The sequence below is a fragment of the Ranitomeya variabilis genome, chromosome 1 (assembly GCF_051348905.1).
Source record: "Ranitomeya variabilis isolate aRanVar5 chromosome 1, aRanVar5.hap1, whole genome shotgun sequence".
NCBI classification, from domain to species: Eukaryota; Metazoa; Chordata; class Amphibia; order Anura; family Dendrobatidae; genus Ranitomeya; species Ranitomeya variabilis.
In genome coordinates this window covers 258,434,678-258,455,456 of record NC_135232.1, presented here as the reverse complement: position 1 = coordinate 258,455,456, position 20,779 = coordinate 258,434,678, and the positions used below count along the sequence as shown (strand labels likewise).

The following is a 20,779-nucleotide window of genomic DNA, read 5'->3' as shown; positions in this document are numbered from 1 at the left end:
AATCACGCATTTCAGAGATTTTCATGGAAACTCGGTGTAAGTGCTCAGCGAATAGCACAGCATGCCTTAACTGCAATCTTTGGGAGGCACAATGAAAAAAACAGCAGGTGAAGAATTGGTTTATTTTTTACGTCATTCCTCGTGTGGTATAAGTGATTAGACAACTTTATTCTTTGGGTTGGTGCGATTACAGCGATGCCAGATTTATAATCGAGCTTTAATGTCTTGCAGCTCGTCAAACACTAAAAGACACTTTATTGCAAAAACTAATTTTTGCATCGCCATATTTTGAGAGCTATAATTTTTCCAGATTTCGTCCGATGGAGTCATGTGACAGCTTGTTTTTTTGCGGGACAAGTTGACGTTTTATATTGGTACCATTTTTAGTCACATGATGATTTTTGATCATTGCTTTCAAATTCTGATTTTTTGGAGACAGAATTTACAAAAACCATCAATTCATGATTTATTTATTTTTTTTAATTTAAATGCCGTTCCGCGTGTGGCAAAACTGATAAAGCAGCTTTACTCTTTGGGTCAGTACGATTATAGCAAAACCACATTTCTATCACTTTTTTATTTTTTGTTGCTTTTCACACAGTAAAAATTATTTTATAGAAAAAATAATTATTTTTGCATCGCTGTATTCTGAGAGCTATAACTTTTATTTTTCAACTGATGGAACTTTATGGCAGCTAATTTTTTGCGGGACAAGTTGAAGTTTTCAGAGATAATTTACAATGGTTTTTTTTATATCGCATTTTATTCCACTTTTTATTCGGTGATATGATGAAAAACATGTTTTTCCCCTTTCTATAATTCATTTTCTTTACGGTGTTCACTGTTAACTATTGGGACAGTTTTATGGTGCCGTCGTCACGGTACCAAACATATGTTCTTTTTTGTTATCTTTGTACATAAAAATAGATATTTATTTATCTGTACAATATATTATATATATATTCACACACAGTACAGACCAAAAGTTTGGACACACCTCATTTAAAGATTTTTCTGTATTTTCATGACTATGAAAATTGTAAATTCACACTGAAGGCATCAAAACTATAAATTAACATGTGGAATTATATACTTAACAAAAAAGTGTGAAACAACTGAAATTATGTCTTATATTCTAGGTTCTTCAGAGTAGCCAGATTTTGCTTTGATGACTGCTTTGCACACTCTTGGCATTCTCTTAATGAGCTTCAAGAGGTAGTCACCGGGAATGGTCTTCCAACAATCTTGAAGGAGTTTCCAGAGCTGCTTAGCACTTGTTGGCCCTTTTGCCTTCACTCTGTAGTCCAGCTCACCCCAAACCATCTCAATTGGGTTCAGGTCTGGTGACTGTGGAGGCCAGGTCATCTGGTGTAGCACCCCATCACTCTCCTTCTTGGTCAAAACGCCCTTACACAGTCTGGAGGTGTGTTTGGGGTCATTGTCCTGTTGAAAAATAAATGATGGTCCAACTAAACGCAAACCGGATGGAATAGCATGCCGCTAAAAGATGCTGTGGTAGCCATGCTGGTTCAGTATGCCTTCAATTTTGAATAAATCCCCAACAGTGTCACCAGCAAAGCACCCCCACACCATCACACCTCCTCCTCCATGCTTCACGGTGGGAACCAGGCATGTAGAGTCCATCCGTTCACCTTTTCTGTGTCGCACAAAGACACGGTGGTTGGAACCAAAGATCTCAAATTTGGACTCATCAGACCAAAGCAAAAATTTCCACTGGTCTAATGTCCATTCCTTGTGTTCTTTAGCCAAAACAAGTCTCTTCTGCTTGTTGCCTGTCCTTAGTGGTTTCCTAGCAGTTATTTTACCATGAAGGCCTGCTGCACAAAGTCTCCTCTTTACAGTTGTTGTAGAGATGTGTCTGCTGCTAGAACTCTGTGTGGCATTGACCTGGTCTCTAATCTGAGCTGCTGTTAACCTGCAATTTCTGAGGCTGGTGACTCGGACAAACTTATCCTCAGAAGCAGAGGTGACTCTTGGTCTTCTTTTCCTGGGGCGGTCCTCATTTGAGCCAGTTTCTTTGTAGCGCTTGTCATGCTCGCGCCCAGACTGGTTGGCGCGGGCGTGCGGGGGAGTGGCCCCACTGGACCACAGACCAAACCTCCCTGGAAGGGGCGTAACTAAGTAGCTTCCTAGGTTTTCACTGGAGCCTCTGATGGTGAGGTCAGACTTGTGCAATAGGAAGCTACCAGGTACCACTCCAGGGTGGAGTCGGGTTGTGGCTGCTGATCCCACCGGGGAACGGAACATAGACAAGCAAGCGGGCACGGCTGGCACATAGGCAGGCAGACGGGTACAACAGGAACACTGTCAGGCAGGCGGGCACGGCTGGCTCTCTGGTAGGCAGGCGGGCACGGCTGGCTCTCTGGCAGGACTGGTGGACAAGACTGGTACACTGGAAGAACCGGTAGGGACCGGTCTGCAGGCAGGTATGTAGAACGGGTAAGAACCTGTTCAGACACGAGGACCTAGGAATAAGTAGATAAAGACCGCAAGAGCGGATGTAGAGCCAAGAGCTGGAGCCAAGTGCAGACAGGCAGGAGCGGAGCCAGGTAGAACCGCAAGGAGCGGAGCCAGGTAGAACCGCAAGGAGCGGAGCCAGGTAGAACCGCAAGGAGCGGAGCCAGGTAGAACCGCAAGGAGCGGAGCCAGGTAGAACCGCAAGGAGCGGAGCCAGGTAGAACCGCAAGGAGCGGAGCCAGGTAGAACCGCAAGGAGCGGAGCCAGGTAGAACCGCAAGGAGCGGAGAGGTGCTGCGGGAGGGGTCTCTGCAGCAGAGCTGAGCCACAAAGAATGTGGAGAGAAGCTGCAGCAAGGGATAACTGCAACAGCAGAAGATAAGCTGAGTAGAAAGGAGCAGAAACGCAGAAGTGAGGAGCAGAGGTAAAGTAACAAAGGTTCAGAGCAGGCAGAGCTGCAAGAGTGCGGAGTGTAAGCAGACTGAGAATACAAGGAAAGACAACAGGGAAGGAAGCCAAAGACTAGAAGACCGAGGTAAGACTAAGTACAGACAAGGCAATGGAACAAGACACAAGGACAAAGACACTGGGACAAAGGAAAAGGTTATACTCACCTCAGCGGTGTCCGTTCCTAATGCTGTGTTTGTTCAGGACCTTCCATTGACGTAGCGGTCACGTGACCGCGGGTCATGTGACCGTGACGTCATCGCAGGTCCTTTACACACACCTCGGAAGCCTCTGAGAAGGTCGGGCCGCCAGAAGGTGAGTATATCGCTATTTTTTATTTTAATTCTTTTATTTTTTACCATTTATATGGTGCCCAGTCCGTGGAGGAGAGTCTCCTCTCCTCCACCCTGGGTACCAACCGCACTTGATCTGCTTACTTCCCGCATGGTGTGCACAGCCCCGTGCGGGAAGTAAGCAGATCAATGCACTCCTATGTGTGCAGAATCACCGCGATTCCGCAATTTTAATGAACATGCTGCGTTTATTTCTGGATTGCGATTCCGCTCAGGAAAAAAATGCAGCATGTGCACAAAAAATGCGGATTGCATTCTGTTACATAGGATGCTTAATGTTAGCGTTTTTTTCGCGGTTTTATATCGTTTTTATAGCGAAAAACCACGAAAAAAACGCAAAAAATCTGCTACGTGTGCACACAGCCTTATGTTAAGTGAAGGCGGATTCAGGTTTTGTTCCTGTAGCTGACTAGAGATCATATCAGTGAAATCTCCGTTTAAGGTAAATCTGTCAACGTGTTTCCCTCCCCCTCGCCTTTCCAAACAAAAACTAAAATGTATGTGTAGCACTGTGACATGTGAGTTCAGCAATACCTGTGTCTTAAAGGAAAGTTGACAAAAAAGGCCTCTTACCTGATTGTCAAAGAGGGTTTCTTCTCCCTGTAATCACGGTTTCAGTGTAATTTCAACACAGTAGCAAGTGATGACTAAAGGCCCCCATACTCACTAGAGTAACATATTACTGATATAATAGTCCGGTTCACTATGTAATTTCGCCGGAATTTTCTGGAGAGTTTCAAATATGTACATTTTTGGAAAGGCTATGGTATAAGCAATAAGAAAAACAATGTTTCCATTTGCCCCGAGTCCTAAGTGGCCGCCATCTTGGATTTTACAAAATGGCTGATTTACATCGATTTTCGTTAATATCTCAGCTTGTAAGTAACGTAAAACTTAAATTTTGACAGCTAAACATACATTTTGAGTACTAAGAAATGCAGTGGTATCCAAATAAATACTCTATATACGACTACAAATTGTATCGGTTTATATTTGAACAAATTTTCGAACTCGAAAAGCAGAGAGTTAATGTTTTTAACTTTTGAACAACCAGAGTGTCTTTACATATCGCCACCATCACTGTCATCATCAGTTTCATATTTGGTCTGAGTGTCCTCGTCATTCATACACTCGCTGTCACACTGACAAAGATCGGTACAGGATAAGTTATTTTTTCGGCACGAACACCTTGAAGAAGAACAGTCATGTTTGCATTGACAACTAATCATCTCGATTATTGCTTTTGGAGCTGGAAGAACATCTGTCATGGTTGGTTTCAACTGTCCATCCAACCCTTTGTGATAGCCATTCTTCTCGGGATCCAGCTGAGAATCCTGCAAAGCAATGTTAGCTTGTCCCCACACTCTGGCTTGGATATGGACTCTGAGGACATGTTGTTTTAGAGCTCCGAGTGTAGGAGGTAACCTGTCACTTTCTGCCATATGCTTGCAAAATAGATGCCATCGCAGTTCGGGAATATTCTTAATAAAAATGCCTTTTGGAGAGTAAGCAAAACATACGAAGGTAGCAAGAGTTGACAACATAGTTTCGCTCACTTCTTTTTCAGTCGAAAGCATCTGCAGAGAACTGATTACATCTGGTGTTGCGTTCATGTAAGCTTGCAGCCAGATTGCTTTGCCAATTCGAGAGAACCTTCCAGTTGTGTCAGCACCAGTGAATGCATGGAAGGCTGTCAAAGCCTTTGCTCTGTCTGCCCCTATGACTCGCCTTATTGGCTCTATCTCGATCATCCCAGAGACCATTGAAATCGATGTATTCTTCAGCATGAGGTCATAGTTAGCTATGACCAACACCAGTACATCGGTATCAGGGGAGAAGAAAACCATCCTTGCATCCGGTGGGTTTTCGTTGTGTTGCCAAGACAGCTTGGTAGATCAACAGTGTGTCTGCTTCTTCGTGATTGTTGTCGTCGAAAACTAAGTTTTTGTTGCTCCTGGTACACCCTGAAGAACAAGTGATGACCAGTTTTTGTGATGAACTGTTGAACTCTAGAGTCTTTGCAGCAAGATAGTTGGTCAGGTCAGCCTTTGTCTTGTCATGTGAAAGGAACCTGTTCATTGGAATATGATTAATGTTTGTTTCATCTCTGACCTGGTACTGAATTGGTGCCTTTCCTTTTCTTCTTTTATCCCTGGTAGCATCCTTGAGAGAATTTTCCCTATACGTATCAAACACAAGGATTATTTCATCGTAATTTTCTGTGAGAGACATAAGCCTGTCATTGAAGCAGTAACTGAGATCTTTGACTGTCACTAGTGTTGCCGGTTTCTTGGCCATCTTTTGCAGAAGAACCATTCCATCTACCAGGGCTATCTTGCGACTTGGAGCATCTGATCTTGTGTCCATCCTATCTTCTGGCTGCAGATCTTTCTGTGGAGTTTCTACTATAACCAACTTGTTAAGGAGACTGATCAGTTTTGATTTGTCATGGCATGGTAACATTGTACCATCTGGAGCAAAAAAGGCTCTTGGGGTCAGAGTGAATTCGTAGTTCCCAATGGCCACTTTCTGGTTTATGTCTCTGTTGGACCTTGCCAAAACCATCATTCTTCCATACAAGTCCTTGGTCTCCTTAAGATCAACAGTCTTGTCTCGGAGTTTTACTGTGGTTTTCTTGTTTGCCGACATGAACATCCTGTTGTTCTCCTTCTTTACTGGTGCCCATAGGCTAACATCCCCATTGATTCGCGCCAACACATAGTCTTCATACAGCTTTTGACCTGTCTCATCTGCATTCAGGATCATTTTTACGTACTCATCAGGGATGTAGGCATGGGTGATTACATTGTGCAACTTGTCACCTACAACAGCAAATGGGTTGCCATGTTTCAAAATTGCTTCCTTAATCTTGTCAATAACATGATGACACTTCTTGACTGCACTTGGCCCAAGATCGTGATGCTCTCTGGTTTTGTCACGTTCTAAATCAAACTGTCTGGTATATTCTTTGACAACTCGGGAGAGTTCAGGTGTGGCCATGAAGAATCTCTGACGAGCATTGGCATTGTTCGAGATGCCGACTATGCCAGCATGGATTTTCATCAGCTTGTTCAGATGCTCGCATGCATGGTCCGCCCCAATGGATACAAATGGGATAGCACTTTTCGTGACTGAAATGTTACCCGCTTTCATTTCTTCCCATGTTTGAGGGTGATTTATTTTAAGGTCATGCATGTCCGTGATATACCTTGGCCACAATCGCTTGTATTTCATCCGGTCAAATGCAAAGAAGAGCTTGCTGAGCTGCTCTCCGGCTTGAAGATGAAGCTCAAGGTCTGCATTCCTGGTTGCAGCAACAAATAAAAGGATTGTTTCCACTCGCTGTAGGTAGTTCATCATTGACTTGAACATTGCATTTTTGGATCTCTGTTTCACCCATGTTTGAAAGACTGTGATTATGTCAGCAGTGGTCAAGGCCTCTAGTGGGGAAGTGCTTGCTTGTTTCACTGACTTACTTTTTGTGTTCTTGTTTTCCTCAGAACAGGCAGCTTCAATTCCCTCTGTTGCCATCAAACACACCTGTTTTAGTTCTGGATTATCAATGAAGAACTCGTCCAGCATATATATTGCATTTCTTAGCCCTAAAATGTATGTTTAGCTGTCAAATTTTATTTTTATGTTATTTATAAGCTGAGATATTAACGAAAATTGGTTTTACGTCAGCCATTTTGTAAAATCCAATATGGCGGTCACGTGGGACTCGGGGCAAATGGAAACATTGTTTTTCGTATTGCTTATACTATAACCTTTCCAAAAATGTATAGTTTTCAGACTCTCCAAAAAATTCCGGCGAAGGCCTAAATCAATACATAGTGAACCGGGCTATAATGAGTTTGGCAAACAAATTAATATATATGTGGCTCCCGCAATTTTCGCCTGACAGATGATATTGGGGGAGTTGAGGATCTGGCATGTTCGTGTAACAGGTGTGCCAGACGCTGCAGACCATCACTCGGCATCTCACTGCAGAAGGTCTCAGCAGTTTGCTTTGCAGACTTCTTCCTTGGCCTTCTGACTATAGGACCCAGCGGCAACCTCCCCCGACTCTTGTTGACACACTTGGACCGGGGTGTTTACAACTTCCAGCTGGCTGCTGGAAGTTGGGGGTGATATTTCTATTATCATTTTCCTGTTGAGGGTTGGAGCTATAGCAGTCGGCTATCTTCCTCCTTGGTGTTGCTGGAGGACGTCTGTTTCTCTGTGAGTCTCCTAAAGCTAAGTGTTCCCCTTGTTTGTGTACCCCATCTGTCTTTAAAGTGGTAGTGGGGATTGACTAGAGCTTATCATGTCCTTCCCTATGCAGGGTTTATCGCCAGGGTCAGGCAGGGATTAGGTATCCTGCTCGGTGATAGGTGCGGAACCTATATAGGGAGGATAGGGCAGAAAGGGTGACGTTATATCTGCCTAGGGGTATCCACGCCTTGGTTCCCTTATCCCTTCATGTTGCACTGAGCCTTTCCTACACTGAGCGTGACAGTCTGATTGCAAACTGCCAATTCTTTTGTCTCTTAAGAGAAAACTTGCTGCCAGAGATGTCTGGCAGTGGCTTTGTCATGGAGAAAAAAGGAGTGTTTGGCAAAGTGAGTGCACCTGTGCATCGAAGAGTTGGACGAGGATACCATTATTCAGCCAACAGTCTGTAGGAACACCTTAAGGGTTTTTCCTCAAGTTCTCTCTTGAGCAATTAAGAATAATGCAATCTCCTTATAGTTTTTTCCTTTCCTTACTTCTTGGTTTCTAGCAGGGCAGGCTCTTTTTTTTGACAGCTCTGGTGAAGAAAACTGTAATATTAGTGGAACTATAATGCTCAGCACAAGTTCTGCTATAACACATTTTGCTATCAGTGGTTTATTCTGGAGTGTACACTGTTATCCCTGTATTTACACATATAGAGAACAAGGTATTTGCATAAGCACAACACAGCTATGAACATAGACAGCAGAGAGCCATTAGGAGTCTTGCTGTGAAAGCTGCTGGACTGGTGATTTACAACTGTTTTTCTTCTGAGGATGACATATAGTGGGACAGGGGTGAGTAGCTAACTGCTTAACAGAAATCAATGGGTTGGAGAGAGCTGACTGGTATGTTAGGAGCTAACCCCTCTCCTAGAATATATCCACTGTGCACACTCAGCCAAGCACTAGAGACAGAGCTAAATGGAATTGAGTTGTACACTAAAAGCTAAATTCTCTCATTGGAAGAGAATAAAAGCATATAGAAAAAGAGTCAATTGCAAAATTGCTTTTTTTCATACTAATTACCGTAAATCAATTTAAGAACTTGAGAACACCCCTTGAACTTTGTTAACAGCATGAAACCTATGTTTCTAAACACAGATGCAAGCATTTACCCCCATATATTATATTTCTTTACAGACACAGGTGTCATTTGTCAGGTGCACACTTCATGCTTCTACTAACTTACAAATAGGGAAGGAAAGATTTAAAAGAGAAACTGTCACATCCATATGCTATTAACATATGGGGTTAATCTGTAGGTTAATAGTATTGCAAAGCTGCTTGGCCGCTGCACTGAAATCCCTGCTACCAGGAGGAAATTAACTTTATTCCTCCTGGCAGCCTTGGGCTTTCAGTCATAGAGGTTTCAGTCATCGCTAAGTACATAATGAGTTGCTGCTGTAATCATGCCACAGACACTGACTGACAGCCAGCATTCCTGAGCCAGCTGTCAGTCAGTGCCAAGGTGTAGTTATATGCCATCTCATGATCTTTACCAAGGAAACAACACACATCAAATACAATACATGAACATAAACGCAGATCAGAGCGATCTATTGTTAAAGAAGGGCAAAATAGTTGTTAATGGGGCACAATACACATTTTTGGCAATGTAACATTTTAACTGATAAATGTTATATTTTATTCGCAAAACGTCCTATCAAATATTTTTAAATGGTAAAAAAATGGACCGCAAACAATAGATTTCTTACAAAAAAGCTGATCTGCAGGGGTCCTGAACCATTCCTACATCATAGAACTTGTAGTACTCTGAATGTTAAGATACATATACATAATTATAGTCATTTTTATGAATTCTCAGATCTGTGGCTTTTAAGAACAGCAGTTGTGCATATTGCAGCTCAACACGCAGAACACTCTCACAAGCTATGAAGCTTTACTTGACAGCTTGAGCCAAAGCAACTGCATATAAAGGAATACATTTGCCGTTATTAGTTAGATGGCAACAAAAAAAAAAGATTTTTCAGACAATACCTCTACAACTTTTTTAAAAAAAATTTTTAATACTTATATAAGGAATCACTAGGGAACAAGTTAAAACAGGATTTAAAAAGTTCATATTATTCTTCCAAAACTTTTTTCACCAAGACAAATAGATTAAAGGCTTAATAAAAATACTTCCAAAGAGGCCGATCATGGAACTGGATAACCTAAGGCCCTATTCAGATGACCACTATTTTTCCCACTAAAATGTATGTAAACCCTACAGACCATTGTATTGTCACTACCTTCTGCGTCCATGATCTCTAAGGCTGGTTCCACTTTTACGCTAAATTCTGGTAATGTGAACTCTCTCATATTGGATCGGAAGGCCAAGATGCAACAAAAGGAGGGAGCATGTAACACAACATCTGCTATATAGTAATCTTAATTGCACTGTCGACTTTGGCAGCTCCCAGTGACACATAGTCAAAGGCAGCACTTGCTAAAGGAATATTGCAAGTTCACATAAACTTTACACACCAGAGTCATTTACTCTAATGTATTCAATCTAAGCAAATCATTATGGTTGAAAGTAGACTTGAAAATGTGCGTGTGTGTGCGTGGGGGGGGGGGGTAGGGGGTGAAATAGTGGAGGAGACAATATAAAAAAAAAATCAGCTTCCCCTCCCCACTAAGGCTTATGGAAAAAGAGATGTTAACTGACCAGTTAACATGACCAGGACACGCAGGCTCTATTCCACAGAAGACAATATCGCCAGATTCAGCCATCCCCCTGAGACACTGGCTGTGTCCACCTATATATATGACCTTAATGAAAACCCCCAATCTTTCGGGTCCACTAGCTTCCGTTCACGATCAAATATTGTGACTGATGAAGGTCCGGTTATGGGACCGAAACGTTTCTTCTGTTACTTACTGTGGACACCATTAAAACACTTTATCTGATTAAGTTAAGTCTGAGTGCCAAGTTTTTTCCTATTATTCATGGTATTGGAACCTACTCTGGCACCTCCCTAACGGCTGTGCACGCGTTTATTCTTATATATCGAGATCTGAATCTAAGCATGCACCGCCCCAGCGACCATTTTTCCAGAGGCCAAGGCAGCTCCATTGTTGTGATGCGGTGGCCTATGGGCTTTGAGGAAATGCCGGCAGAGCCCCGACGCTGGACAAAGAGCCGCCACAGCCCCCAGCAGAGCCCCCATGCTGCACAAAGAGGAGCCGCCGCCCCCCAGCACAGAGACCCGCAGAGAGCATCGCTGTCCCAATGAGGTAATAGGGGGATACTCCACTTACACCTTCCCTGTGAGTCGCCCCCTCTCTTCGTCATCGAGACCACTCCCGCCCACCATATGCACATTGGTTCGCACCCGCCCTATAAGACGACACCCGGCGTATAAGACGACCCCCGACCTTTAAGAACATTTTCAGGGGTTAAAAGTTAGTCTTATACACCGGAAAATACGGTATATTTTATCTGAAACGCTGCAGAGTTTCCGAATAAAATATACTTGACTGCAATTGTGCTGCTGGGCTCCATTTCATGATGGCAGTGATTTGGGCAGTTGGAACTAACTGACAGGTTCCCTTTAAGCTTAAGGGTCCTGCAAAAAAAAGTGAGATCTTAGCGGCACAATTGGGTTGAAGTAAATGTTAAATAAATTCACACCATTCCAAGTCTATATGTTGGTGTTGATCAAATAAACGAACAAAAGCTCTTACCGTGACAGTTGTCTTATCAGTCTTCTATGACCAGCAAGGTGAACCTGAAGCAAAAGAAAACATATAATGTAGACTTAAGTAGTAATACTATATGGATTGTCCCATATAGACAATACACGTAGGATCGCTGGGTGGCAGCTTCTGAGAGAATGAGGGGTCCAAAGTCCTCTGTGTGAACGTGAGCAACACTCCTATAGATGAGAATGAAGCAATGGCGGGACATACTCACTACTGCACATAAACACATGGGATTTTGGAACACTTGTTCTCGTGATTGGTGGCGGTCCCAGCGATCAGGCCCTCGGTGATGACACATTTATATCTTATCCCATGAACAAGTTATTTATGTTGTTAATGGGAAAACTCCTTAAAGGCTGTGCAATCCTAATACATCCTACTACAACTAAACATACAGATAGACCTTATGGACACAAAAAAAAAAAAAAATCACTAGGTGCCACATTTGCTGCTGGTCCATCTAATGGAATTGTACCAAGATAAGCCCATACTCCTATTCTAAAGATGTGCTTTCAGTTATGCTGAATGAGAAGTCAAGCTGCCATGGTCAGTCTAAATCTATACATCCAAACATTGTTTTAAAAGACTCTTCTATGCAAAACATAAAACTGTATTTTGTCTAATGCAGGGCCTAAAATTGAAAAGTACATGAGATACAGTAGGTGTTTAAATAACATCAAAGAGAGAATTCAGGTTTTGTGCATTGTACAAATTAAAGAGTAACTGTTTTATTTTTTTTTTATTTAATAAAACTCAATAATACAAATGAAAATAAGAACCTTTGTAATAGGCCTAATCAGAAAGATCTGCTTCTTTCCCCTTCTGGACTGATCTTTTATTTTGAAAATTCTAAATTTCTTGGTAAAATCTGCAGTCAGTGTAGGCAGATTATTACGGTACATTACTGGGATAGGAGATGGCAGTTGCTACTGATGAGATTCCATTAAGCGGGTGGGAGGTGTGTGGAGCTAGAAACAGCGCTCACCTTCCCCCCCACCTACATTTGTAAAAAAACAAAAAAACAAATGTCATTATTGTTTCTTTTTATAGCAACATTGATTGCTTGATTCCATGGTGCTGTACATGAGAAAAGGTTGCATAAAAACACAAATAGAAATTAAAATGAACAAGCTAATAGTGACTGACAGGTACAGAGGGGAGAGGGCTCTGCCCTTCTGGGCTTACATTCTACAGTCATCTCAGTAATGTAAAATGCTGTCTTCATTAAATAAAGATTTTATCTGAGGATTGATAATGTTGAGAATATAAGATCTGTTCAGGAGGAGAAAGAAGCAGATTTCTCTGCAAAGACATGTTATTTTCAAGTGTGCTTTTCAGTTGTTAAAAACACACACACATTGTATATGTACACAGTCACAAATTTATCTACAGAGAATTTTTATATTGCCCACACCTGTTACTCGCCACAGGTGAGTTTGAACTAGCATCACATGCTTAAAACAAAGATGTTTAGCCACAATTTTGGAAAGGTTCTAACAAATTTGTCTTAGCAAAGTTTAGTGTTTTGTGTGAAACTATGCCCATTTTGGCCGTTTTTTTCCTGTGCTCTTGTATTCTTCCAATACAATCTGAGTGTAATTGCAATAAATTTCTGGGAGAAATTCTTCATTTTCTGAAAAATTTTCAAGGGTGAAAATTTCACTTTCGGCCATGACTGTGTGTATATGTATGTATGTATGTATGTATATATCTACTATATAATTGTCTAAGGGTCACTTCCGTCTGTCTGTCCTTCTGTCACGGATATTCATTGGTCGCGGCTTCTGTCTGTCATGGAAATCCAAGTCGCTGATCGTTTTGCCGCGACCAATCAGCGATGGGCACAGTCTGACGGCAAAATGGCCGCTCCTTCCTCTCCGCAGTCAGTGCCCACTCCATACTCCCCTCCACTCAGCGCTCACACAGGGTTAATGGCAGCAGTAATGGACCGCGTTATGCCGCAGGTAACACACTCCGTTACTGCTGCTATTAACCCTGTGTGACCAACTTTTTACTATTGATGCTGCCTATGCGGCATCAAAAGTAAAAAGATCTAATGTTAAAAATAATTTAAAAAATAAAAAATAGTTATATACTCACCGTCCGTCGGCCGCTCGGATCAGGAACCGGCCTTTCCCACTCCTCGCGACGCCCCGGTGACCGCTCCATGCATTGCGGTCTCGTGAGATGACGACGTAGCGGTCTCGCGGGACCGCAATGCACTCTTGGGACCGGAGCGCGCGAGGAGCAATCGCTAAACGCTTCGCCTGGATCCGGGGCCAACGAAGGGGAGTATATAACTATTTTTTATTTTAATTCTTTTTTTAACAGTGGTATGATGTCCACATTGCTATATACTGCATGGGCTGTGCAATGTACTACGTGGGCTGTGCAATATACTGCGTGGGCTGTGCAATATACTGCATGGGCTGTGCTATATACTGCATGGGCTGTGCTATATACTACGTGGGCTGTGCAATATACTACGTGGGCTGTGCAATATACTACGTGGGCTGTGCAATGTACTACGTGGGCTGTGCAATGTACTACATGGGCTGTGCAATGTACTACGTGGGCTGTGCAATGTACTACGTGGCCTGTGTTATACACTACGTGGCCTGTGTTATACACTACGTGCGTGGGCTGTTATACACTACGTGCGTGGGCTGTTATACACTACGTGCGTGGGCTGTTATACACTACGTGCGTGGGCTGTTATACACTACGTCGGCTGTTATACACTCCGTGGGCTGTGCTATATACTACGTGGCTGTGCTTTATACTCCGTGGGCTGTGCTATATACTACGTGGGCTGTGCTATATACTACGTGGGCTGTGCTATATACTACGTGGCTGTGCTATATACTACGTGGCTGTGCAATATACTACTTGGGCTGTTATATACTACATGGCTGGCCGTGAACAATCAGCGACAGGCGCAGTCCGGCCGAATCCTGTGTATTCAATGTATTATTCTAAAATCTTCATAAATAAAAACTACATACATATTCTAGAATACCTCGGGCTACCATCTAGTGTGTGTGTGTATATATATATATATATATATATATATATATATATATATATATATACTAGATTGTGGCCCGATTCTAACGCATCGGGTATTCTAGAATATGCATGTCCCCGTAGTATATGGACAATGATGATTCCAGAATTCGCGGCAGACTGTGCCCGTCGCTGATTGGTCGAGGCAACCTTTATGACATCATCGTCGCCATGCTGTGTCCGCCTCTGATTGGTCGAGGCCTGGCGGCCTCAACCAATCAGAGACGCAGGATTTCCAGGACAGACAGACAGACGGAAAAACCCTTAGACAATTATATATATAGATATCTACTATATAATTGTCTAAGGGTCACTTCCGTCTTTCTGTCTGTCTGTCACGGATATTCATTGGTCGCAGCCTCTGTCTGTCATGGAAATCCAATCCCTGATTGGTCGTGGCAAAACACCCATGACCATTGCCACGACCAATCAGCAACGGCCATAGTCCGCCAGTCCTACAGTCAGCGCTGAGCGCTTACACAGGGTTAATGCCAGCGTTAAACTGCGGTGTAACGCACTCTGTTAACGCAGCTATTAACCCTGTGTGACCAACTTTTTACTATTGATGCTGCGTATGCAGCATCAATACTAAAAAGATCTAATGTTACAAATAATAATAATAAAAAAAAGGTTATTCTCACCATCCGACGTCGCGTGCTGTCCTCGGCAGTGCAAGCGGCAGGTTCCAGTGCCAAGGATGCTATGCGAGAAAGACCTGCCATGACGTCACGGTCATGTTACCGCGACGTCATCACAGGTCCTGCGCTCATACCAACCCTGGGACCGGAAGCTGCCGCGTGCACCACACACCGGCGCCAGGACTTTAAGGGGCCTTTGGAAGATGAGTATATGTTTATTTTTTATCTTAAGTCTTTTTTAACCCCGCTCTGTGTAATATATTACGTAGCTGTGCAATATACTATGTGGCTGTGTCGGTTCTGTTATATACTACGTGGCTATGCAATATACTACGTAGCTATGCAATATACTACGTCCCTCTACAATATACTACGTGGCTCTGCTATATACTACGTCACTGACCAATATACTGCATAGCTGTGCAATACACTACGTAGCTGTGCAATACACTACGTAGCTGTGCAATACACTACGTGACTGTTATATACTACGTGGCTGTGCAATATACTAGGTGACTTATATACTACTTGGCTGTGCAATATACTATGTGCCTGTGCAATATACTACGTGGCTCTAAAATAAACTACATGGCTATGTTATATACTACGTGGCTCTGCTATATACTACGTGGCTGACCAATATACTACGTACGCTGTGTTACATCCTACGTAGCTCTGTTATATACTACGTAGGTATGTTATATACTACGTCGGTTGTGTTATATATTACGTCACTGTGCAATATAGTACGTAGCCTGTGCTATATACTACCTACATATTCTAGAATACCCGATACGTTAGAATCGGGCCACCATCTAGTATATATATATATATATATATATTAGCCATATTTCACTGGTCAGATTCTTCTGAGAATACTGTATACTGACCTGTATCCCAACATCAGAGAGTTAAGAAGTTCAGTCGCACGACACAATAAGTGAGGGAACAAACCAAAGCTGAGTGCCATGTTTAGTACTTCGTGCTTGAATGCAGAATGAAATTCTCACATCCTCACAACTACATCAAGAGCATTTTTCTCTGTCACAGCAAGCATAGAAGGGCATATGCCCATCATCTTAACCTGCACCCATTAGGTCACTATTATTGGTGAGCTGTATATAGTGGGGTGTAAATAAAATATCCATCAGTCCTACTGATTCAACGAAATAAAGGTTTTAAAGATACAGGGCAGACCCACAATACAGATGACAGATTATAGGAAATTTATCATCACAGAGAAATTGCTATAATCAATGTGATTCTTGTGAGAATATCAAATAATGTTATAATACTACTGTTATAGATATTATATAACACTCATATAGAATTTTGCTGTATTTATGTATTATTGAAATCTACAATATCAGAAAAATTATTCATAAACATTTACTATGCAACATTTAAAATGAATAAAAAACAAGAATGTTTCTTAGTATTCAGTATAATTCTTAACAGTTTGTTAGAATTTGATAACTCTGGAGCTTATTGTTCATGCTCTAAAAATGTATTCATCACTCACCCCCCCACCACACACGCAACAATCACACAGGTCCGCAGGCACTCCATCAAAACGAAGCACATGCAAATACTCAACTTCACTGAATCACTTGAAAACAAAAAATGCTGGATTTTTTATGAAATTACCCTTTGGCCATAACCTTAGATAGCTGTTGGCCGAAAACTTTTCCTCTCATATACATTCCCGTTTGGCTCAGAAATGTAAGGACGGATGTGCTGATTTCGGTTTACTTTGCTTATGTTCCTATGAACAAGTGAAACTTTCAAGTGTGCAGGTAAGGAGCCGAGCTGACAAACAACAAGTGATTTTCAGCGCTTTCTGTCACAGAACAGCAAAAACAAGGCTTCATTGCTCTTAAGGCTGAGGCTGCAATGAAAAGATTCTGTGTACTGAAAAAGCATCCAAGCAATGAAACTTTGCTTCCTTTGGGTTTACAACTCAAGCCAAAAGGAGAATTGCACTATACTTATTTAAATGAAATGAAAAAACTGGAAAGACACTGGGAATTGAATATTGTTAAGAACATGCATTTTATTCAATTAAATAAAAAGACTCATAACTTATAATAATAATATTACAGAAAGTAATATTCCGTCATAGCCAATGCGCAAAATCTTCTTAAAGAAACCCACCCATTAACTATTTTTGTCTCTAAATCATTGTGTATGTAATGTAGTGTGGGTTTTTATTAATATACTCACCAAACTCAACTTTCTCCGATGTCCAGTGCCGTTCTGCTCCTCTTCTGAGTGACGTAACCGCGGTTCACACTAAATGCATGAGCCAGAAGTCTCTTTTACAGTGTAAGCCTATGAAGCTTCATTATGACACTCCATAGGCTCAAACTGTAAAATCCAATTCCCGGTCACACAGAAGGCAGTGTGACCCAGGGAGTTTGAGGAGCTCTAACATCACTTAGAAGACGAGCAGAACAGCGCTTCACACCGGAGAAGATGGCAGTAGGTGAGCATATTTATTTTCAAATATGGTAACTGAATTGTATTGAATTTTCATAAAGTATTACATACAAGAAACACTAAAAACACAAGATCCAAAATGATTTAGAGTAGAACAGGTACAATATATACTACTGTATATCAACCAAGATAATTATCATCTGAAAGAAATAGGTTCTACACACCAAGTCTTTATCTTAAAATATGGCATAAACAGGTGTAAAGATATTACAGGACATTGACACACAAGGATGGGGGAGAAGAGGGTGGATAAAGAACCAAACTCATTTCAGTTATCTGAGCTATATCATCTTTTGCAACAATAATCTTTAAGGGTCTCTTTGAGCCCAATATGTGTCCCATAAAGTCCACACCACTCCATAATGTTCCCCTGTGTTATTTAGTAAAGCCGTAAGGTATTCCATACTTATAACATCTTGTATTTGTAATTGAAATTCGTTGAGTAAGGGGGATTGAACAGTCTTCCACTTACAGGCTGTCAGATACCTAGCAGCTGTCGTCATGTGCAAAAGAAGTTGCTTAATTTTACAACTCAGTTGAAAAGGTGGAATATTAAGTAGATACAATTTTGGAATATGTCTCCATAAGGAGTTTCCCCACTTATTCATGTGAATATTTCAGGTGATTATCTTGATAGGAATTAAGCAAAATCTGCTAGATTTCTGATATCAGACCCTCTACAAAATCTTGTGAAACGACTGGGGCGAGGGACCCAGAGGGTTGAAAGAGAAGAATGCATTAAGTGTCTGATTTGCTAATATCAATAATGAGAATTGGCAGGTGGATTATAATAACTGTACAAACTATTGAAAGGAAATAAAATGCTGGAATGTGTATGTACTATAACCGCAAAGCAAAAAAGCTATTTATTAAACCATGGTTTGGTCTATCAGGCAAGCCAGGATTAAAGAGGAATGAGGTCAGAGGACAGAGTGTTCATAAATAAAGGAGAATTTTTTAGAGCAAAAGTCCCTTATCGCCTTGGTAAAGGTTATTGGACCTAGAATAAGACAATCTAGCTTATTAAAAGAGGTCACCCAGAGGTAAGTTAGGATGTATTGAAGCTAACCAAAGCTTCTCGACTGTCATCCACCTAGAAAATGTTCTGAGGTTGGACCCTGCTGGGATATGATGCACAAGGGTTGCCCAATAGTACTTATCAATATCAGTGACCCTCAGTCCACCCCATAATTTACTCGCAAGTAGAATTTCATTTTTCATCCTGTGCCTTTTATGAGCCCCCAAAAATTGAAGGATAAGTGACTGAACGATGTGTATGTCGCTATAAGGGACACTCACAGGAAGGGTTTAAAACAAGTAGAGAAGCTTAGGGAGTATGATCATTTCGACTGCTGATGAAGGTGAGAATATTAATACACACAAATTGCACTACAAACACACAGATTTGAAGATAAAAATAAGTTCATGGCAAGAAAGAAAAAATATATAGCTTCAAACTTACTGATGCTAGTTTTTGCTATGTTCTAATTTATCACTTCTTCCCTAGAAGCACCACATCTAAAAAAAATACGGTGCCTTAAGATATATGAAATGGCAGCATATGTAGTATCTATGGGCCCATAATACAAAGTCATAAATATTCTGTGCGCAAAGGGACCTCTTTTACTGAGCAGAATTCCCAAGTATACACAACACATAATTACATATAACGAAGGCTTTATTGACTTGTTTGGAGATAAGTTGACCATAATATCCAGATTAATAGGGTATGCTGCATAGTTCAAAATATAGTGGTCAATAACAAACCATATAAGCAAATTCACAACTGCCGTATACATCACATTTTAACTTCCATATTTAGCATCTTTCAATATGTAGCAAATTCAGAAATGAAATATATAAAAACCTGGTTCTTTATTTTTTTCTTTAACTACTTTGAACGAGAATCTGTAGGCTTGTGCTGAGTCCAACAGACTTACTGTAGATCGAGAAAAAATACTTTTAGAACAACAGCCATTACATGGTGTCAGAGTGATGGGAACGGGGCTGAAAATAGATAAAGACATCAACTGGGGAGTATGTATCTACATTCAATACACTCGCATACACTCGCAAAGGGATCGCAAAAAAAGGCTTAAGTGGGGATTTAATGTGGAAGATTTTGCTCAACCCATGTTTTCCAAGTGTAAATGAAATATTTACTACATGTCATTCTTGCAAAACTGCATATTTATGACCTTTTTCAATTAATATTGCTACTTCGTATACTCCGTGTTTATTACAGCTTATTTCACACTGTGCTTCAAACTCTTGCAGTTTCCATCAGGAAAATCCTCTAGAAACCCAAATAAATGGATTCAGATGAAACTCTGACAGAGTTTGATTAACATTGACATTGAGTTTAATGAGGCAAACAGAGTCTGTCTTTTATGCTGGACACAATAGCATAGTCTACAGTCCAGTTACGTCCAGCATAAAAGTCAAACACCACTGGAAACACAGCCTAAAGGCAATATGGTTGCCAGTCGGTGGTTTTTTAATAGCCAGTTTTCCAAGGCAGACGTGGCTTCAGTGGTGCACTGAACAAGCTTAGGCAGCCATTGTTCTCGGCAGCACGAGACTTATTTACACAGAACAATGTGCTGCCAAGAATGATGATCTTTTGTGCAGCCCAATTTCACCCAACGAATTAATGTTTGGCACATTTGCTGGGTGATTATCAGCCTGTTTTGACAAGATTATCATGAGACCAGCATTCCGAGGAACCTTCGTTTTCATTAATCGTGCAGTGGATATGGACTTTTACTCCCCATCTACTCAGTAGACCATTCTGTGGTGATATTCTTCCCCATGTAATCTAATCTGAACTCCACATCAAAATACAAATGTCTTTGTCTCTACTGGGCCTTAAAGTATAGAATCCCGACCATATTTCATTGGATAGACCAGAAGGAAGTGATTTGTGGCAAATCAGCAAGGCTTTTATTTTCCTGTCCCCACAAGTTGTTTTTCTGTAGCTAAAATGAATAACAAGAAAGAATAAAGGCAGCTTAGAACTACAAAATATAGGTTTGAAGTTAACCGCTAGTTTGTGTGGGAAGCCAAGTTAAATTATGCTTCCAGGCACAATGGAGAAAATAACTCAGGTAAAAGTTACAATCCTTATTTCTTTTGAAACCTTTGTCAAATCCCAAACTTGGCCACAGTGTTTCATTCCTTAGTTTATTTATGTCTTGTGGATTTTTTCACTGTGTTATCATTGGTTTTCATTTTGTGATGGCAGTGCAAACTTGTGGCTATCATGGGTCAGTTAGGACATTCAAGACATTTTTACAAACAAAAAAAAAATAGACATAAGTTACTCGCAGTGAAAA

At 41.2% G+C, this 20,779-nt stretch overlaps 1 protein-coding gene across 1 annotated transcript in view; it reads right to left on the bottom strand.

Moving 5' to 3' along the window:
* ARVCF (ARVCF delta catenin family member) overlaps window positions 1–20,779 on the bottom strand; it is a 1,196,801-nt gene that overhangs the window by 959,029 nt on the left and 216,993 nt on the right. The window contains exon 4 of the mRNA XM_077293391.1: window positions 11,224–11,267. The gene's annotated coding sequence lies outside the window, so the exon portion shown is untranslated. The remainder of the gene's footprint in view (window positions 1–11,223; window positions 11,268–20,779) is intronic.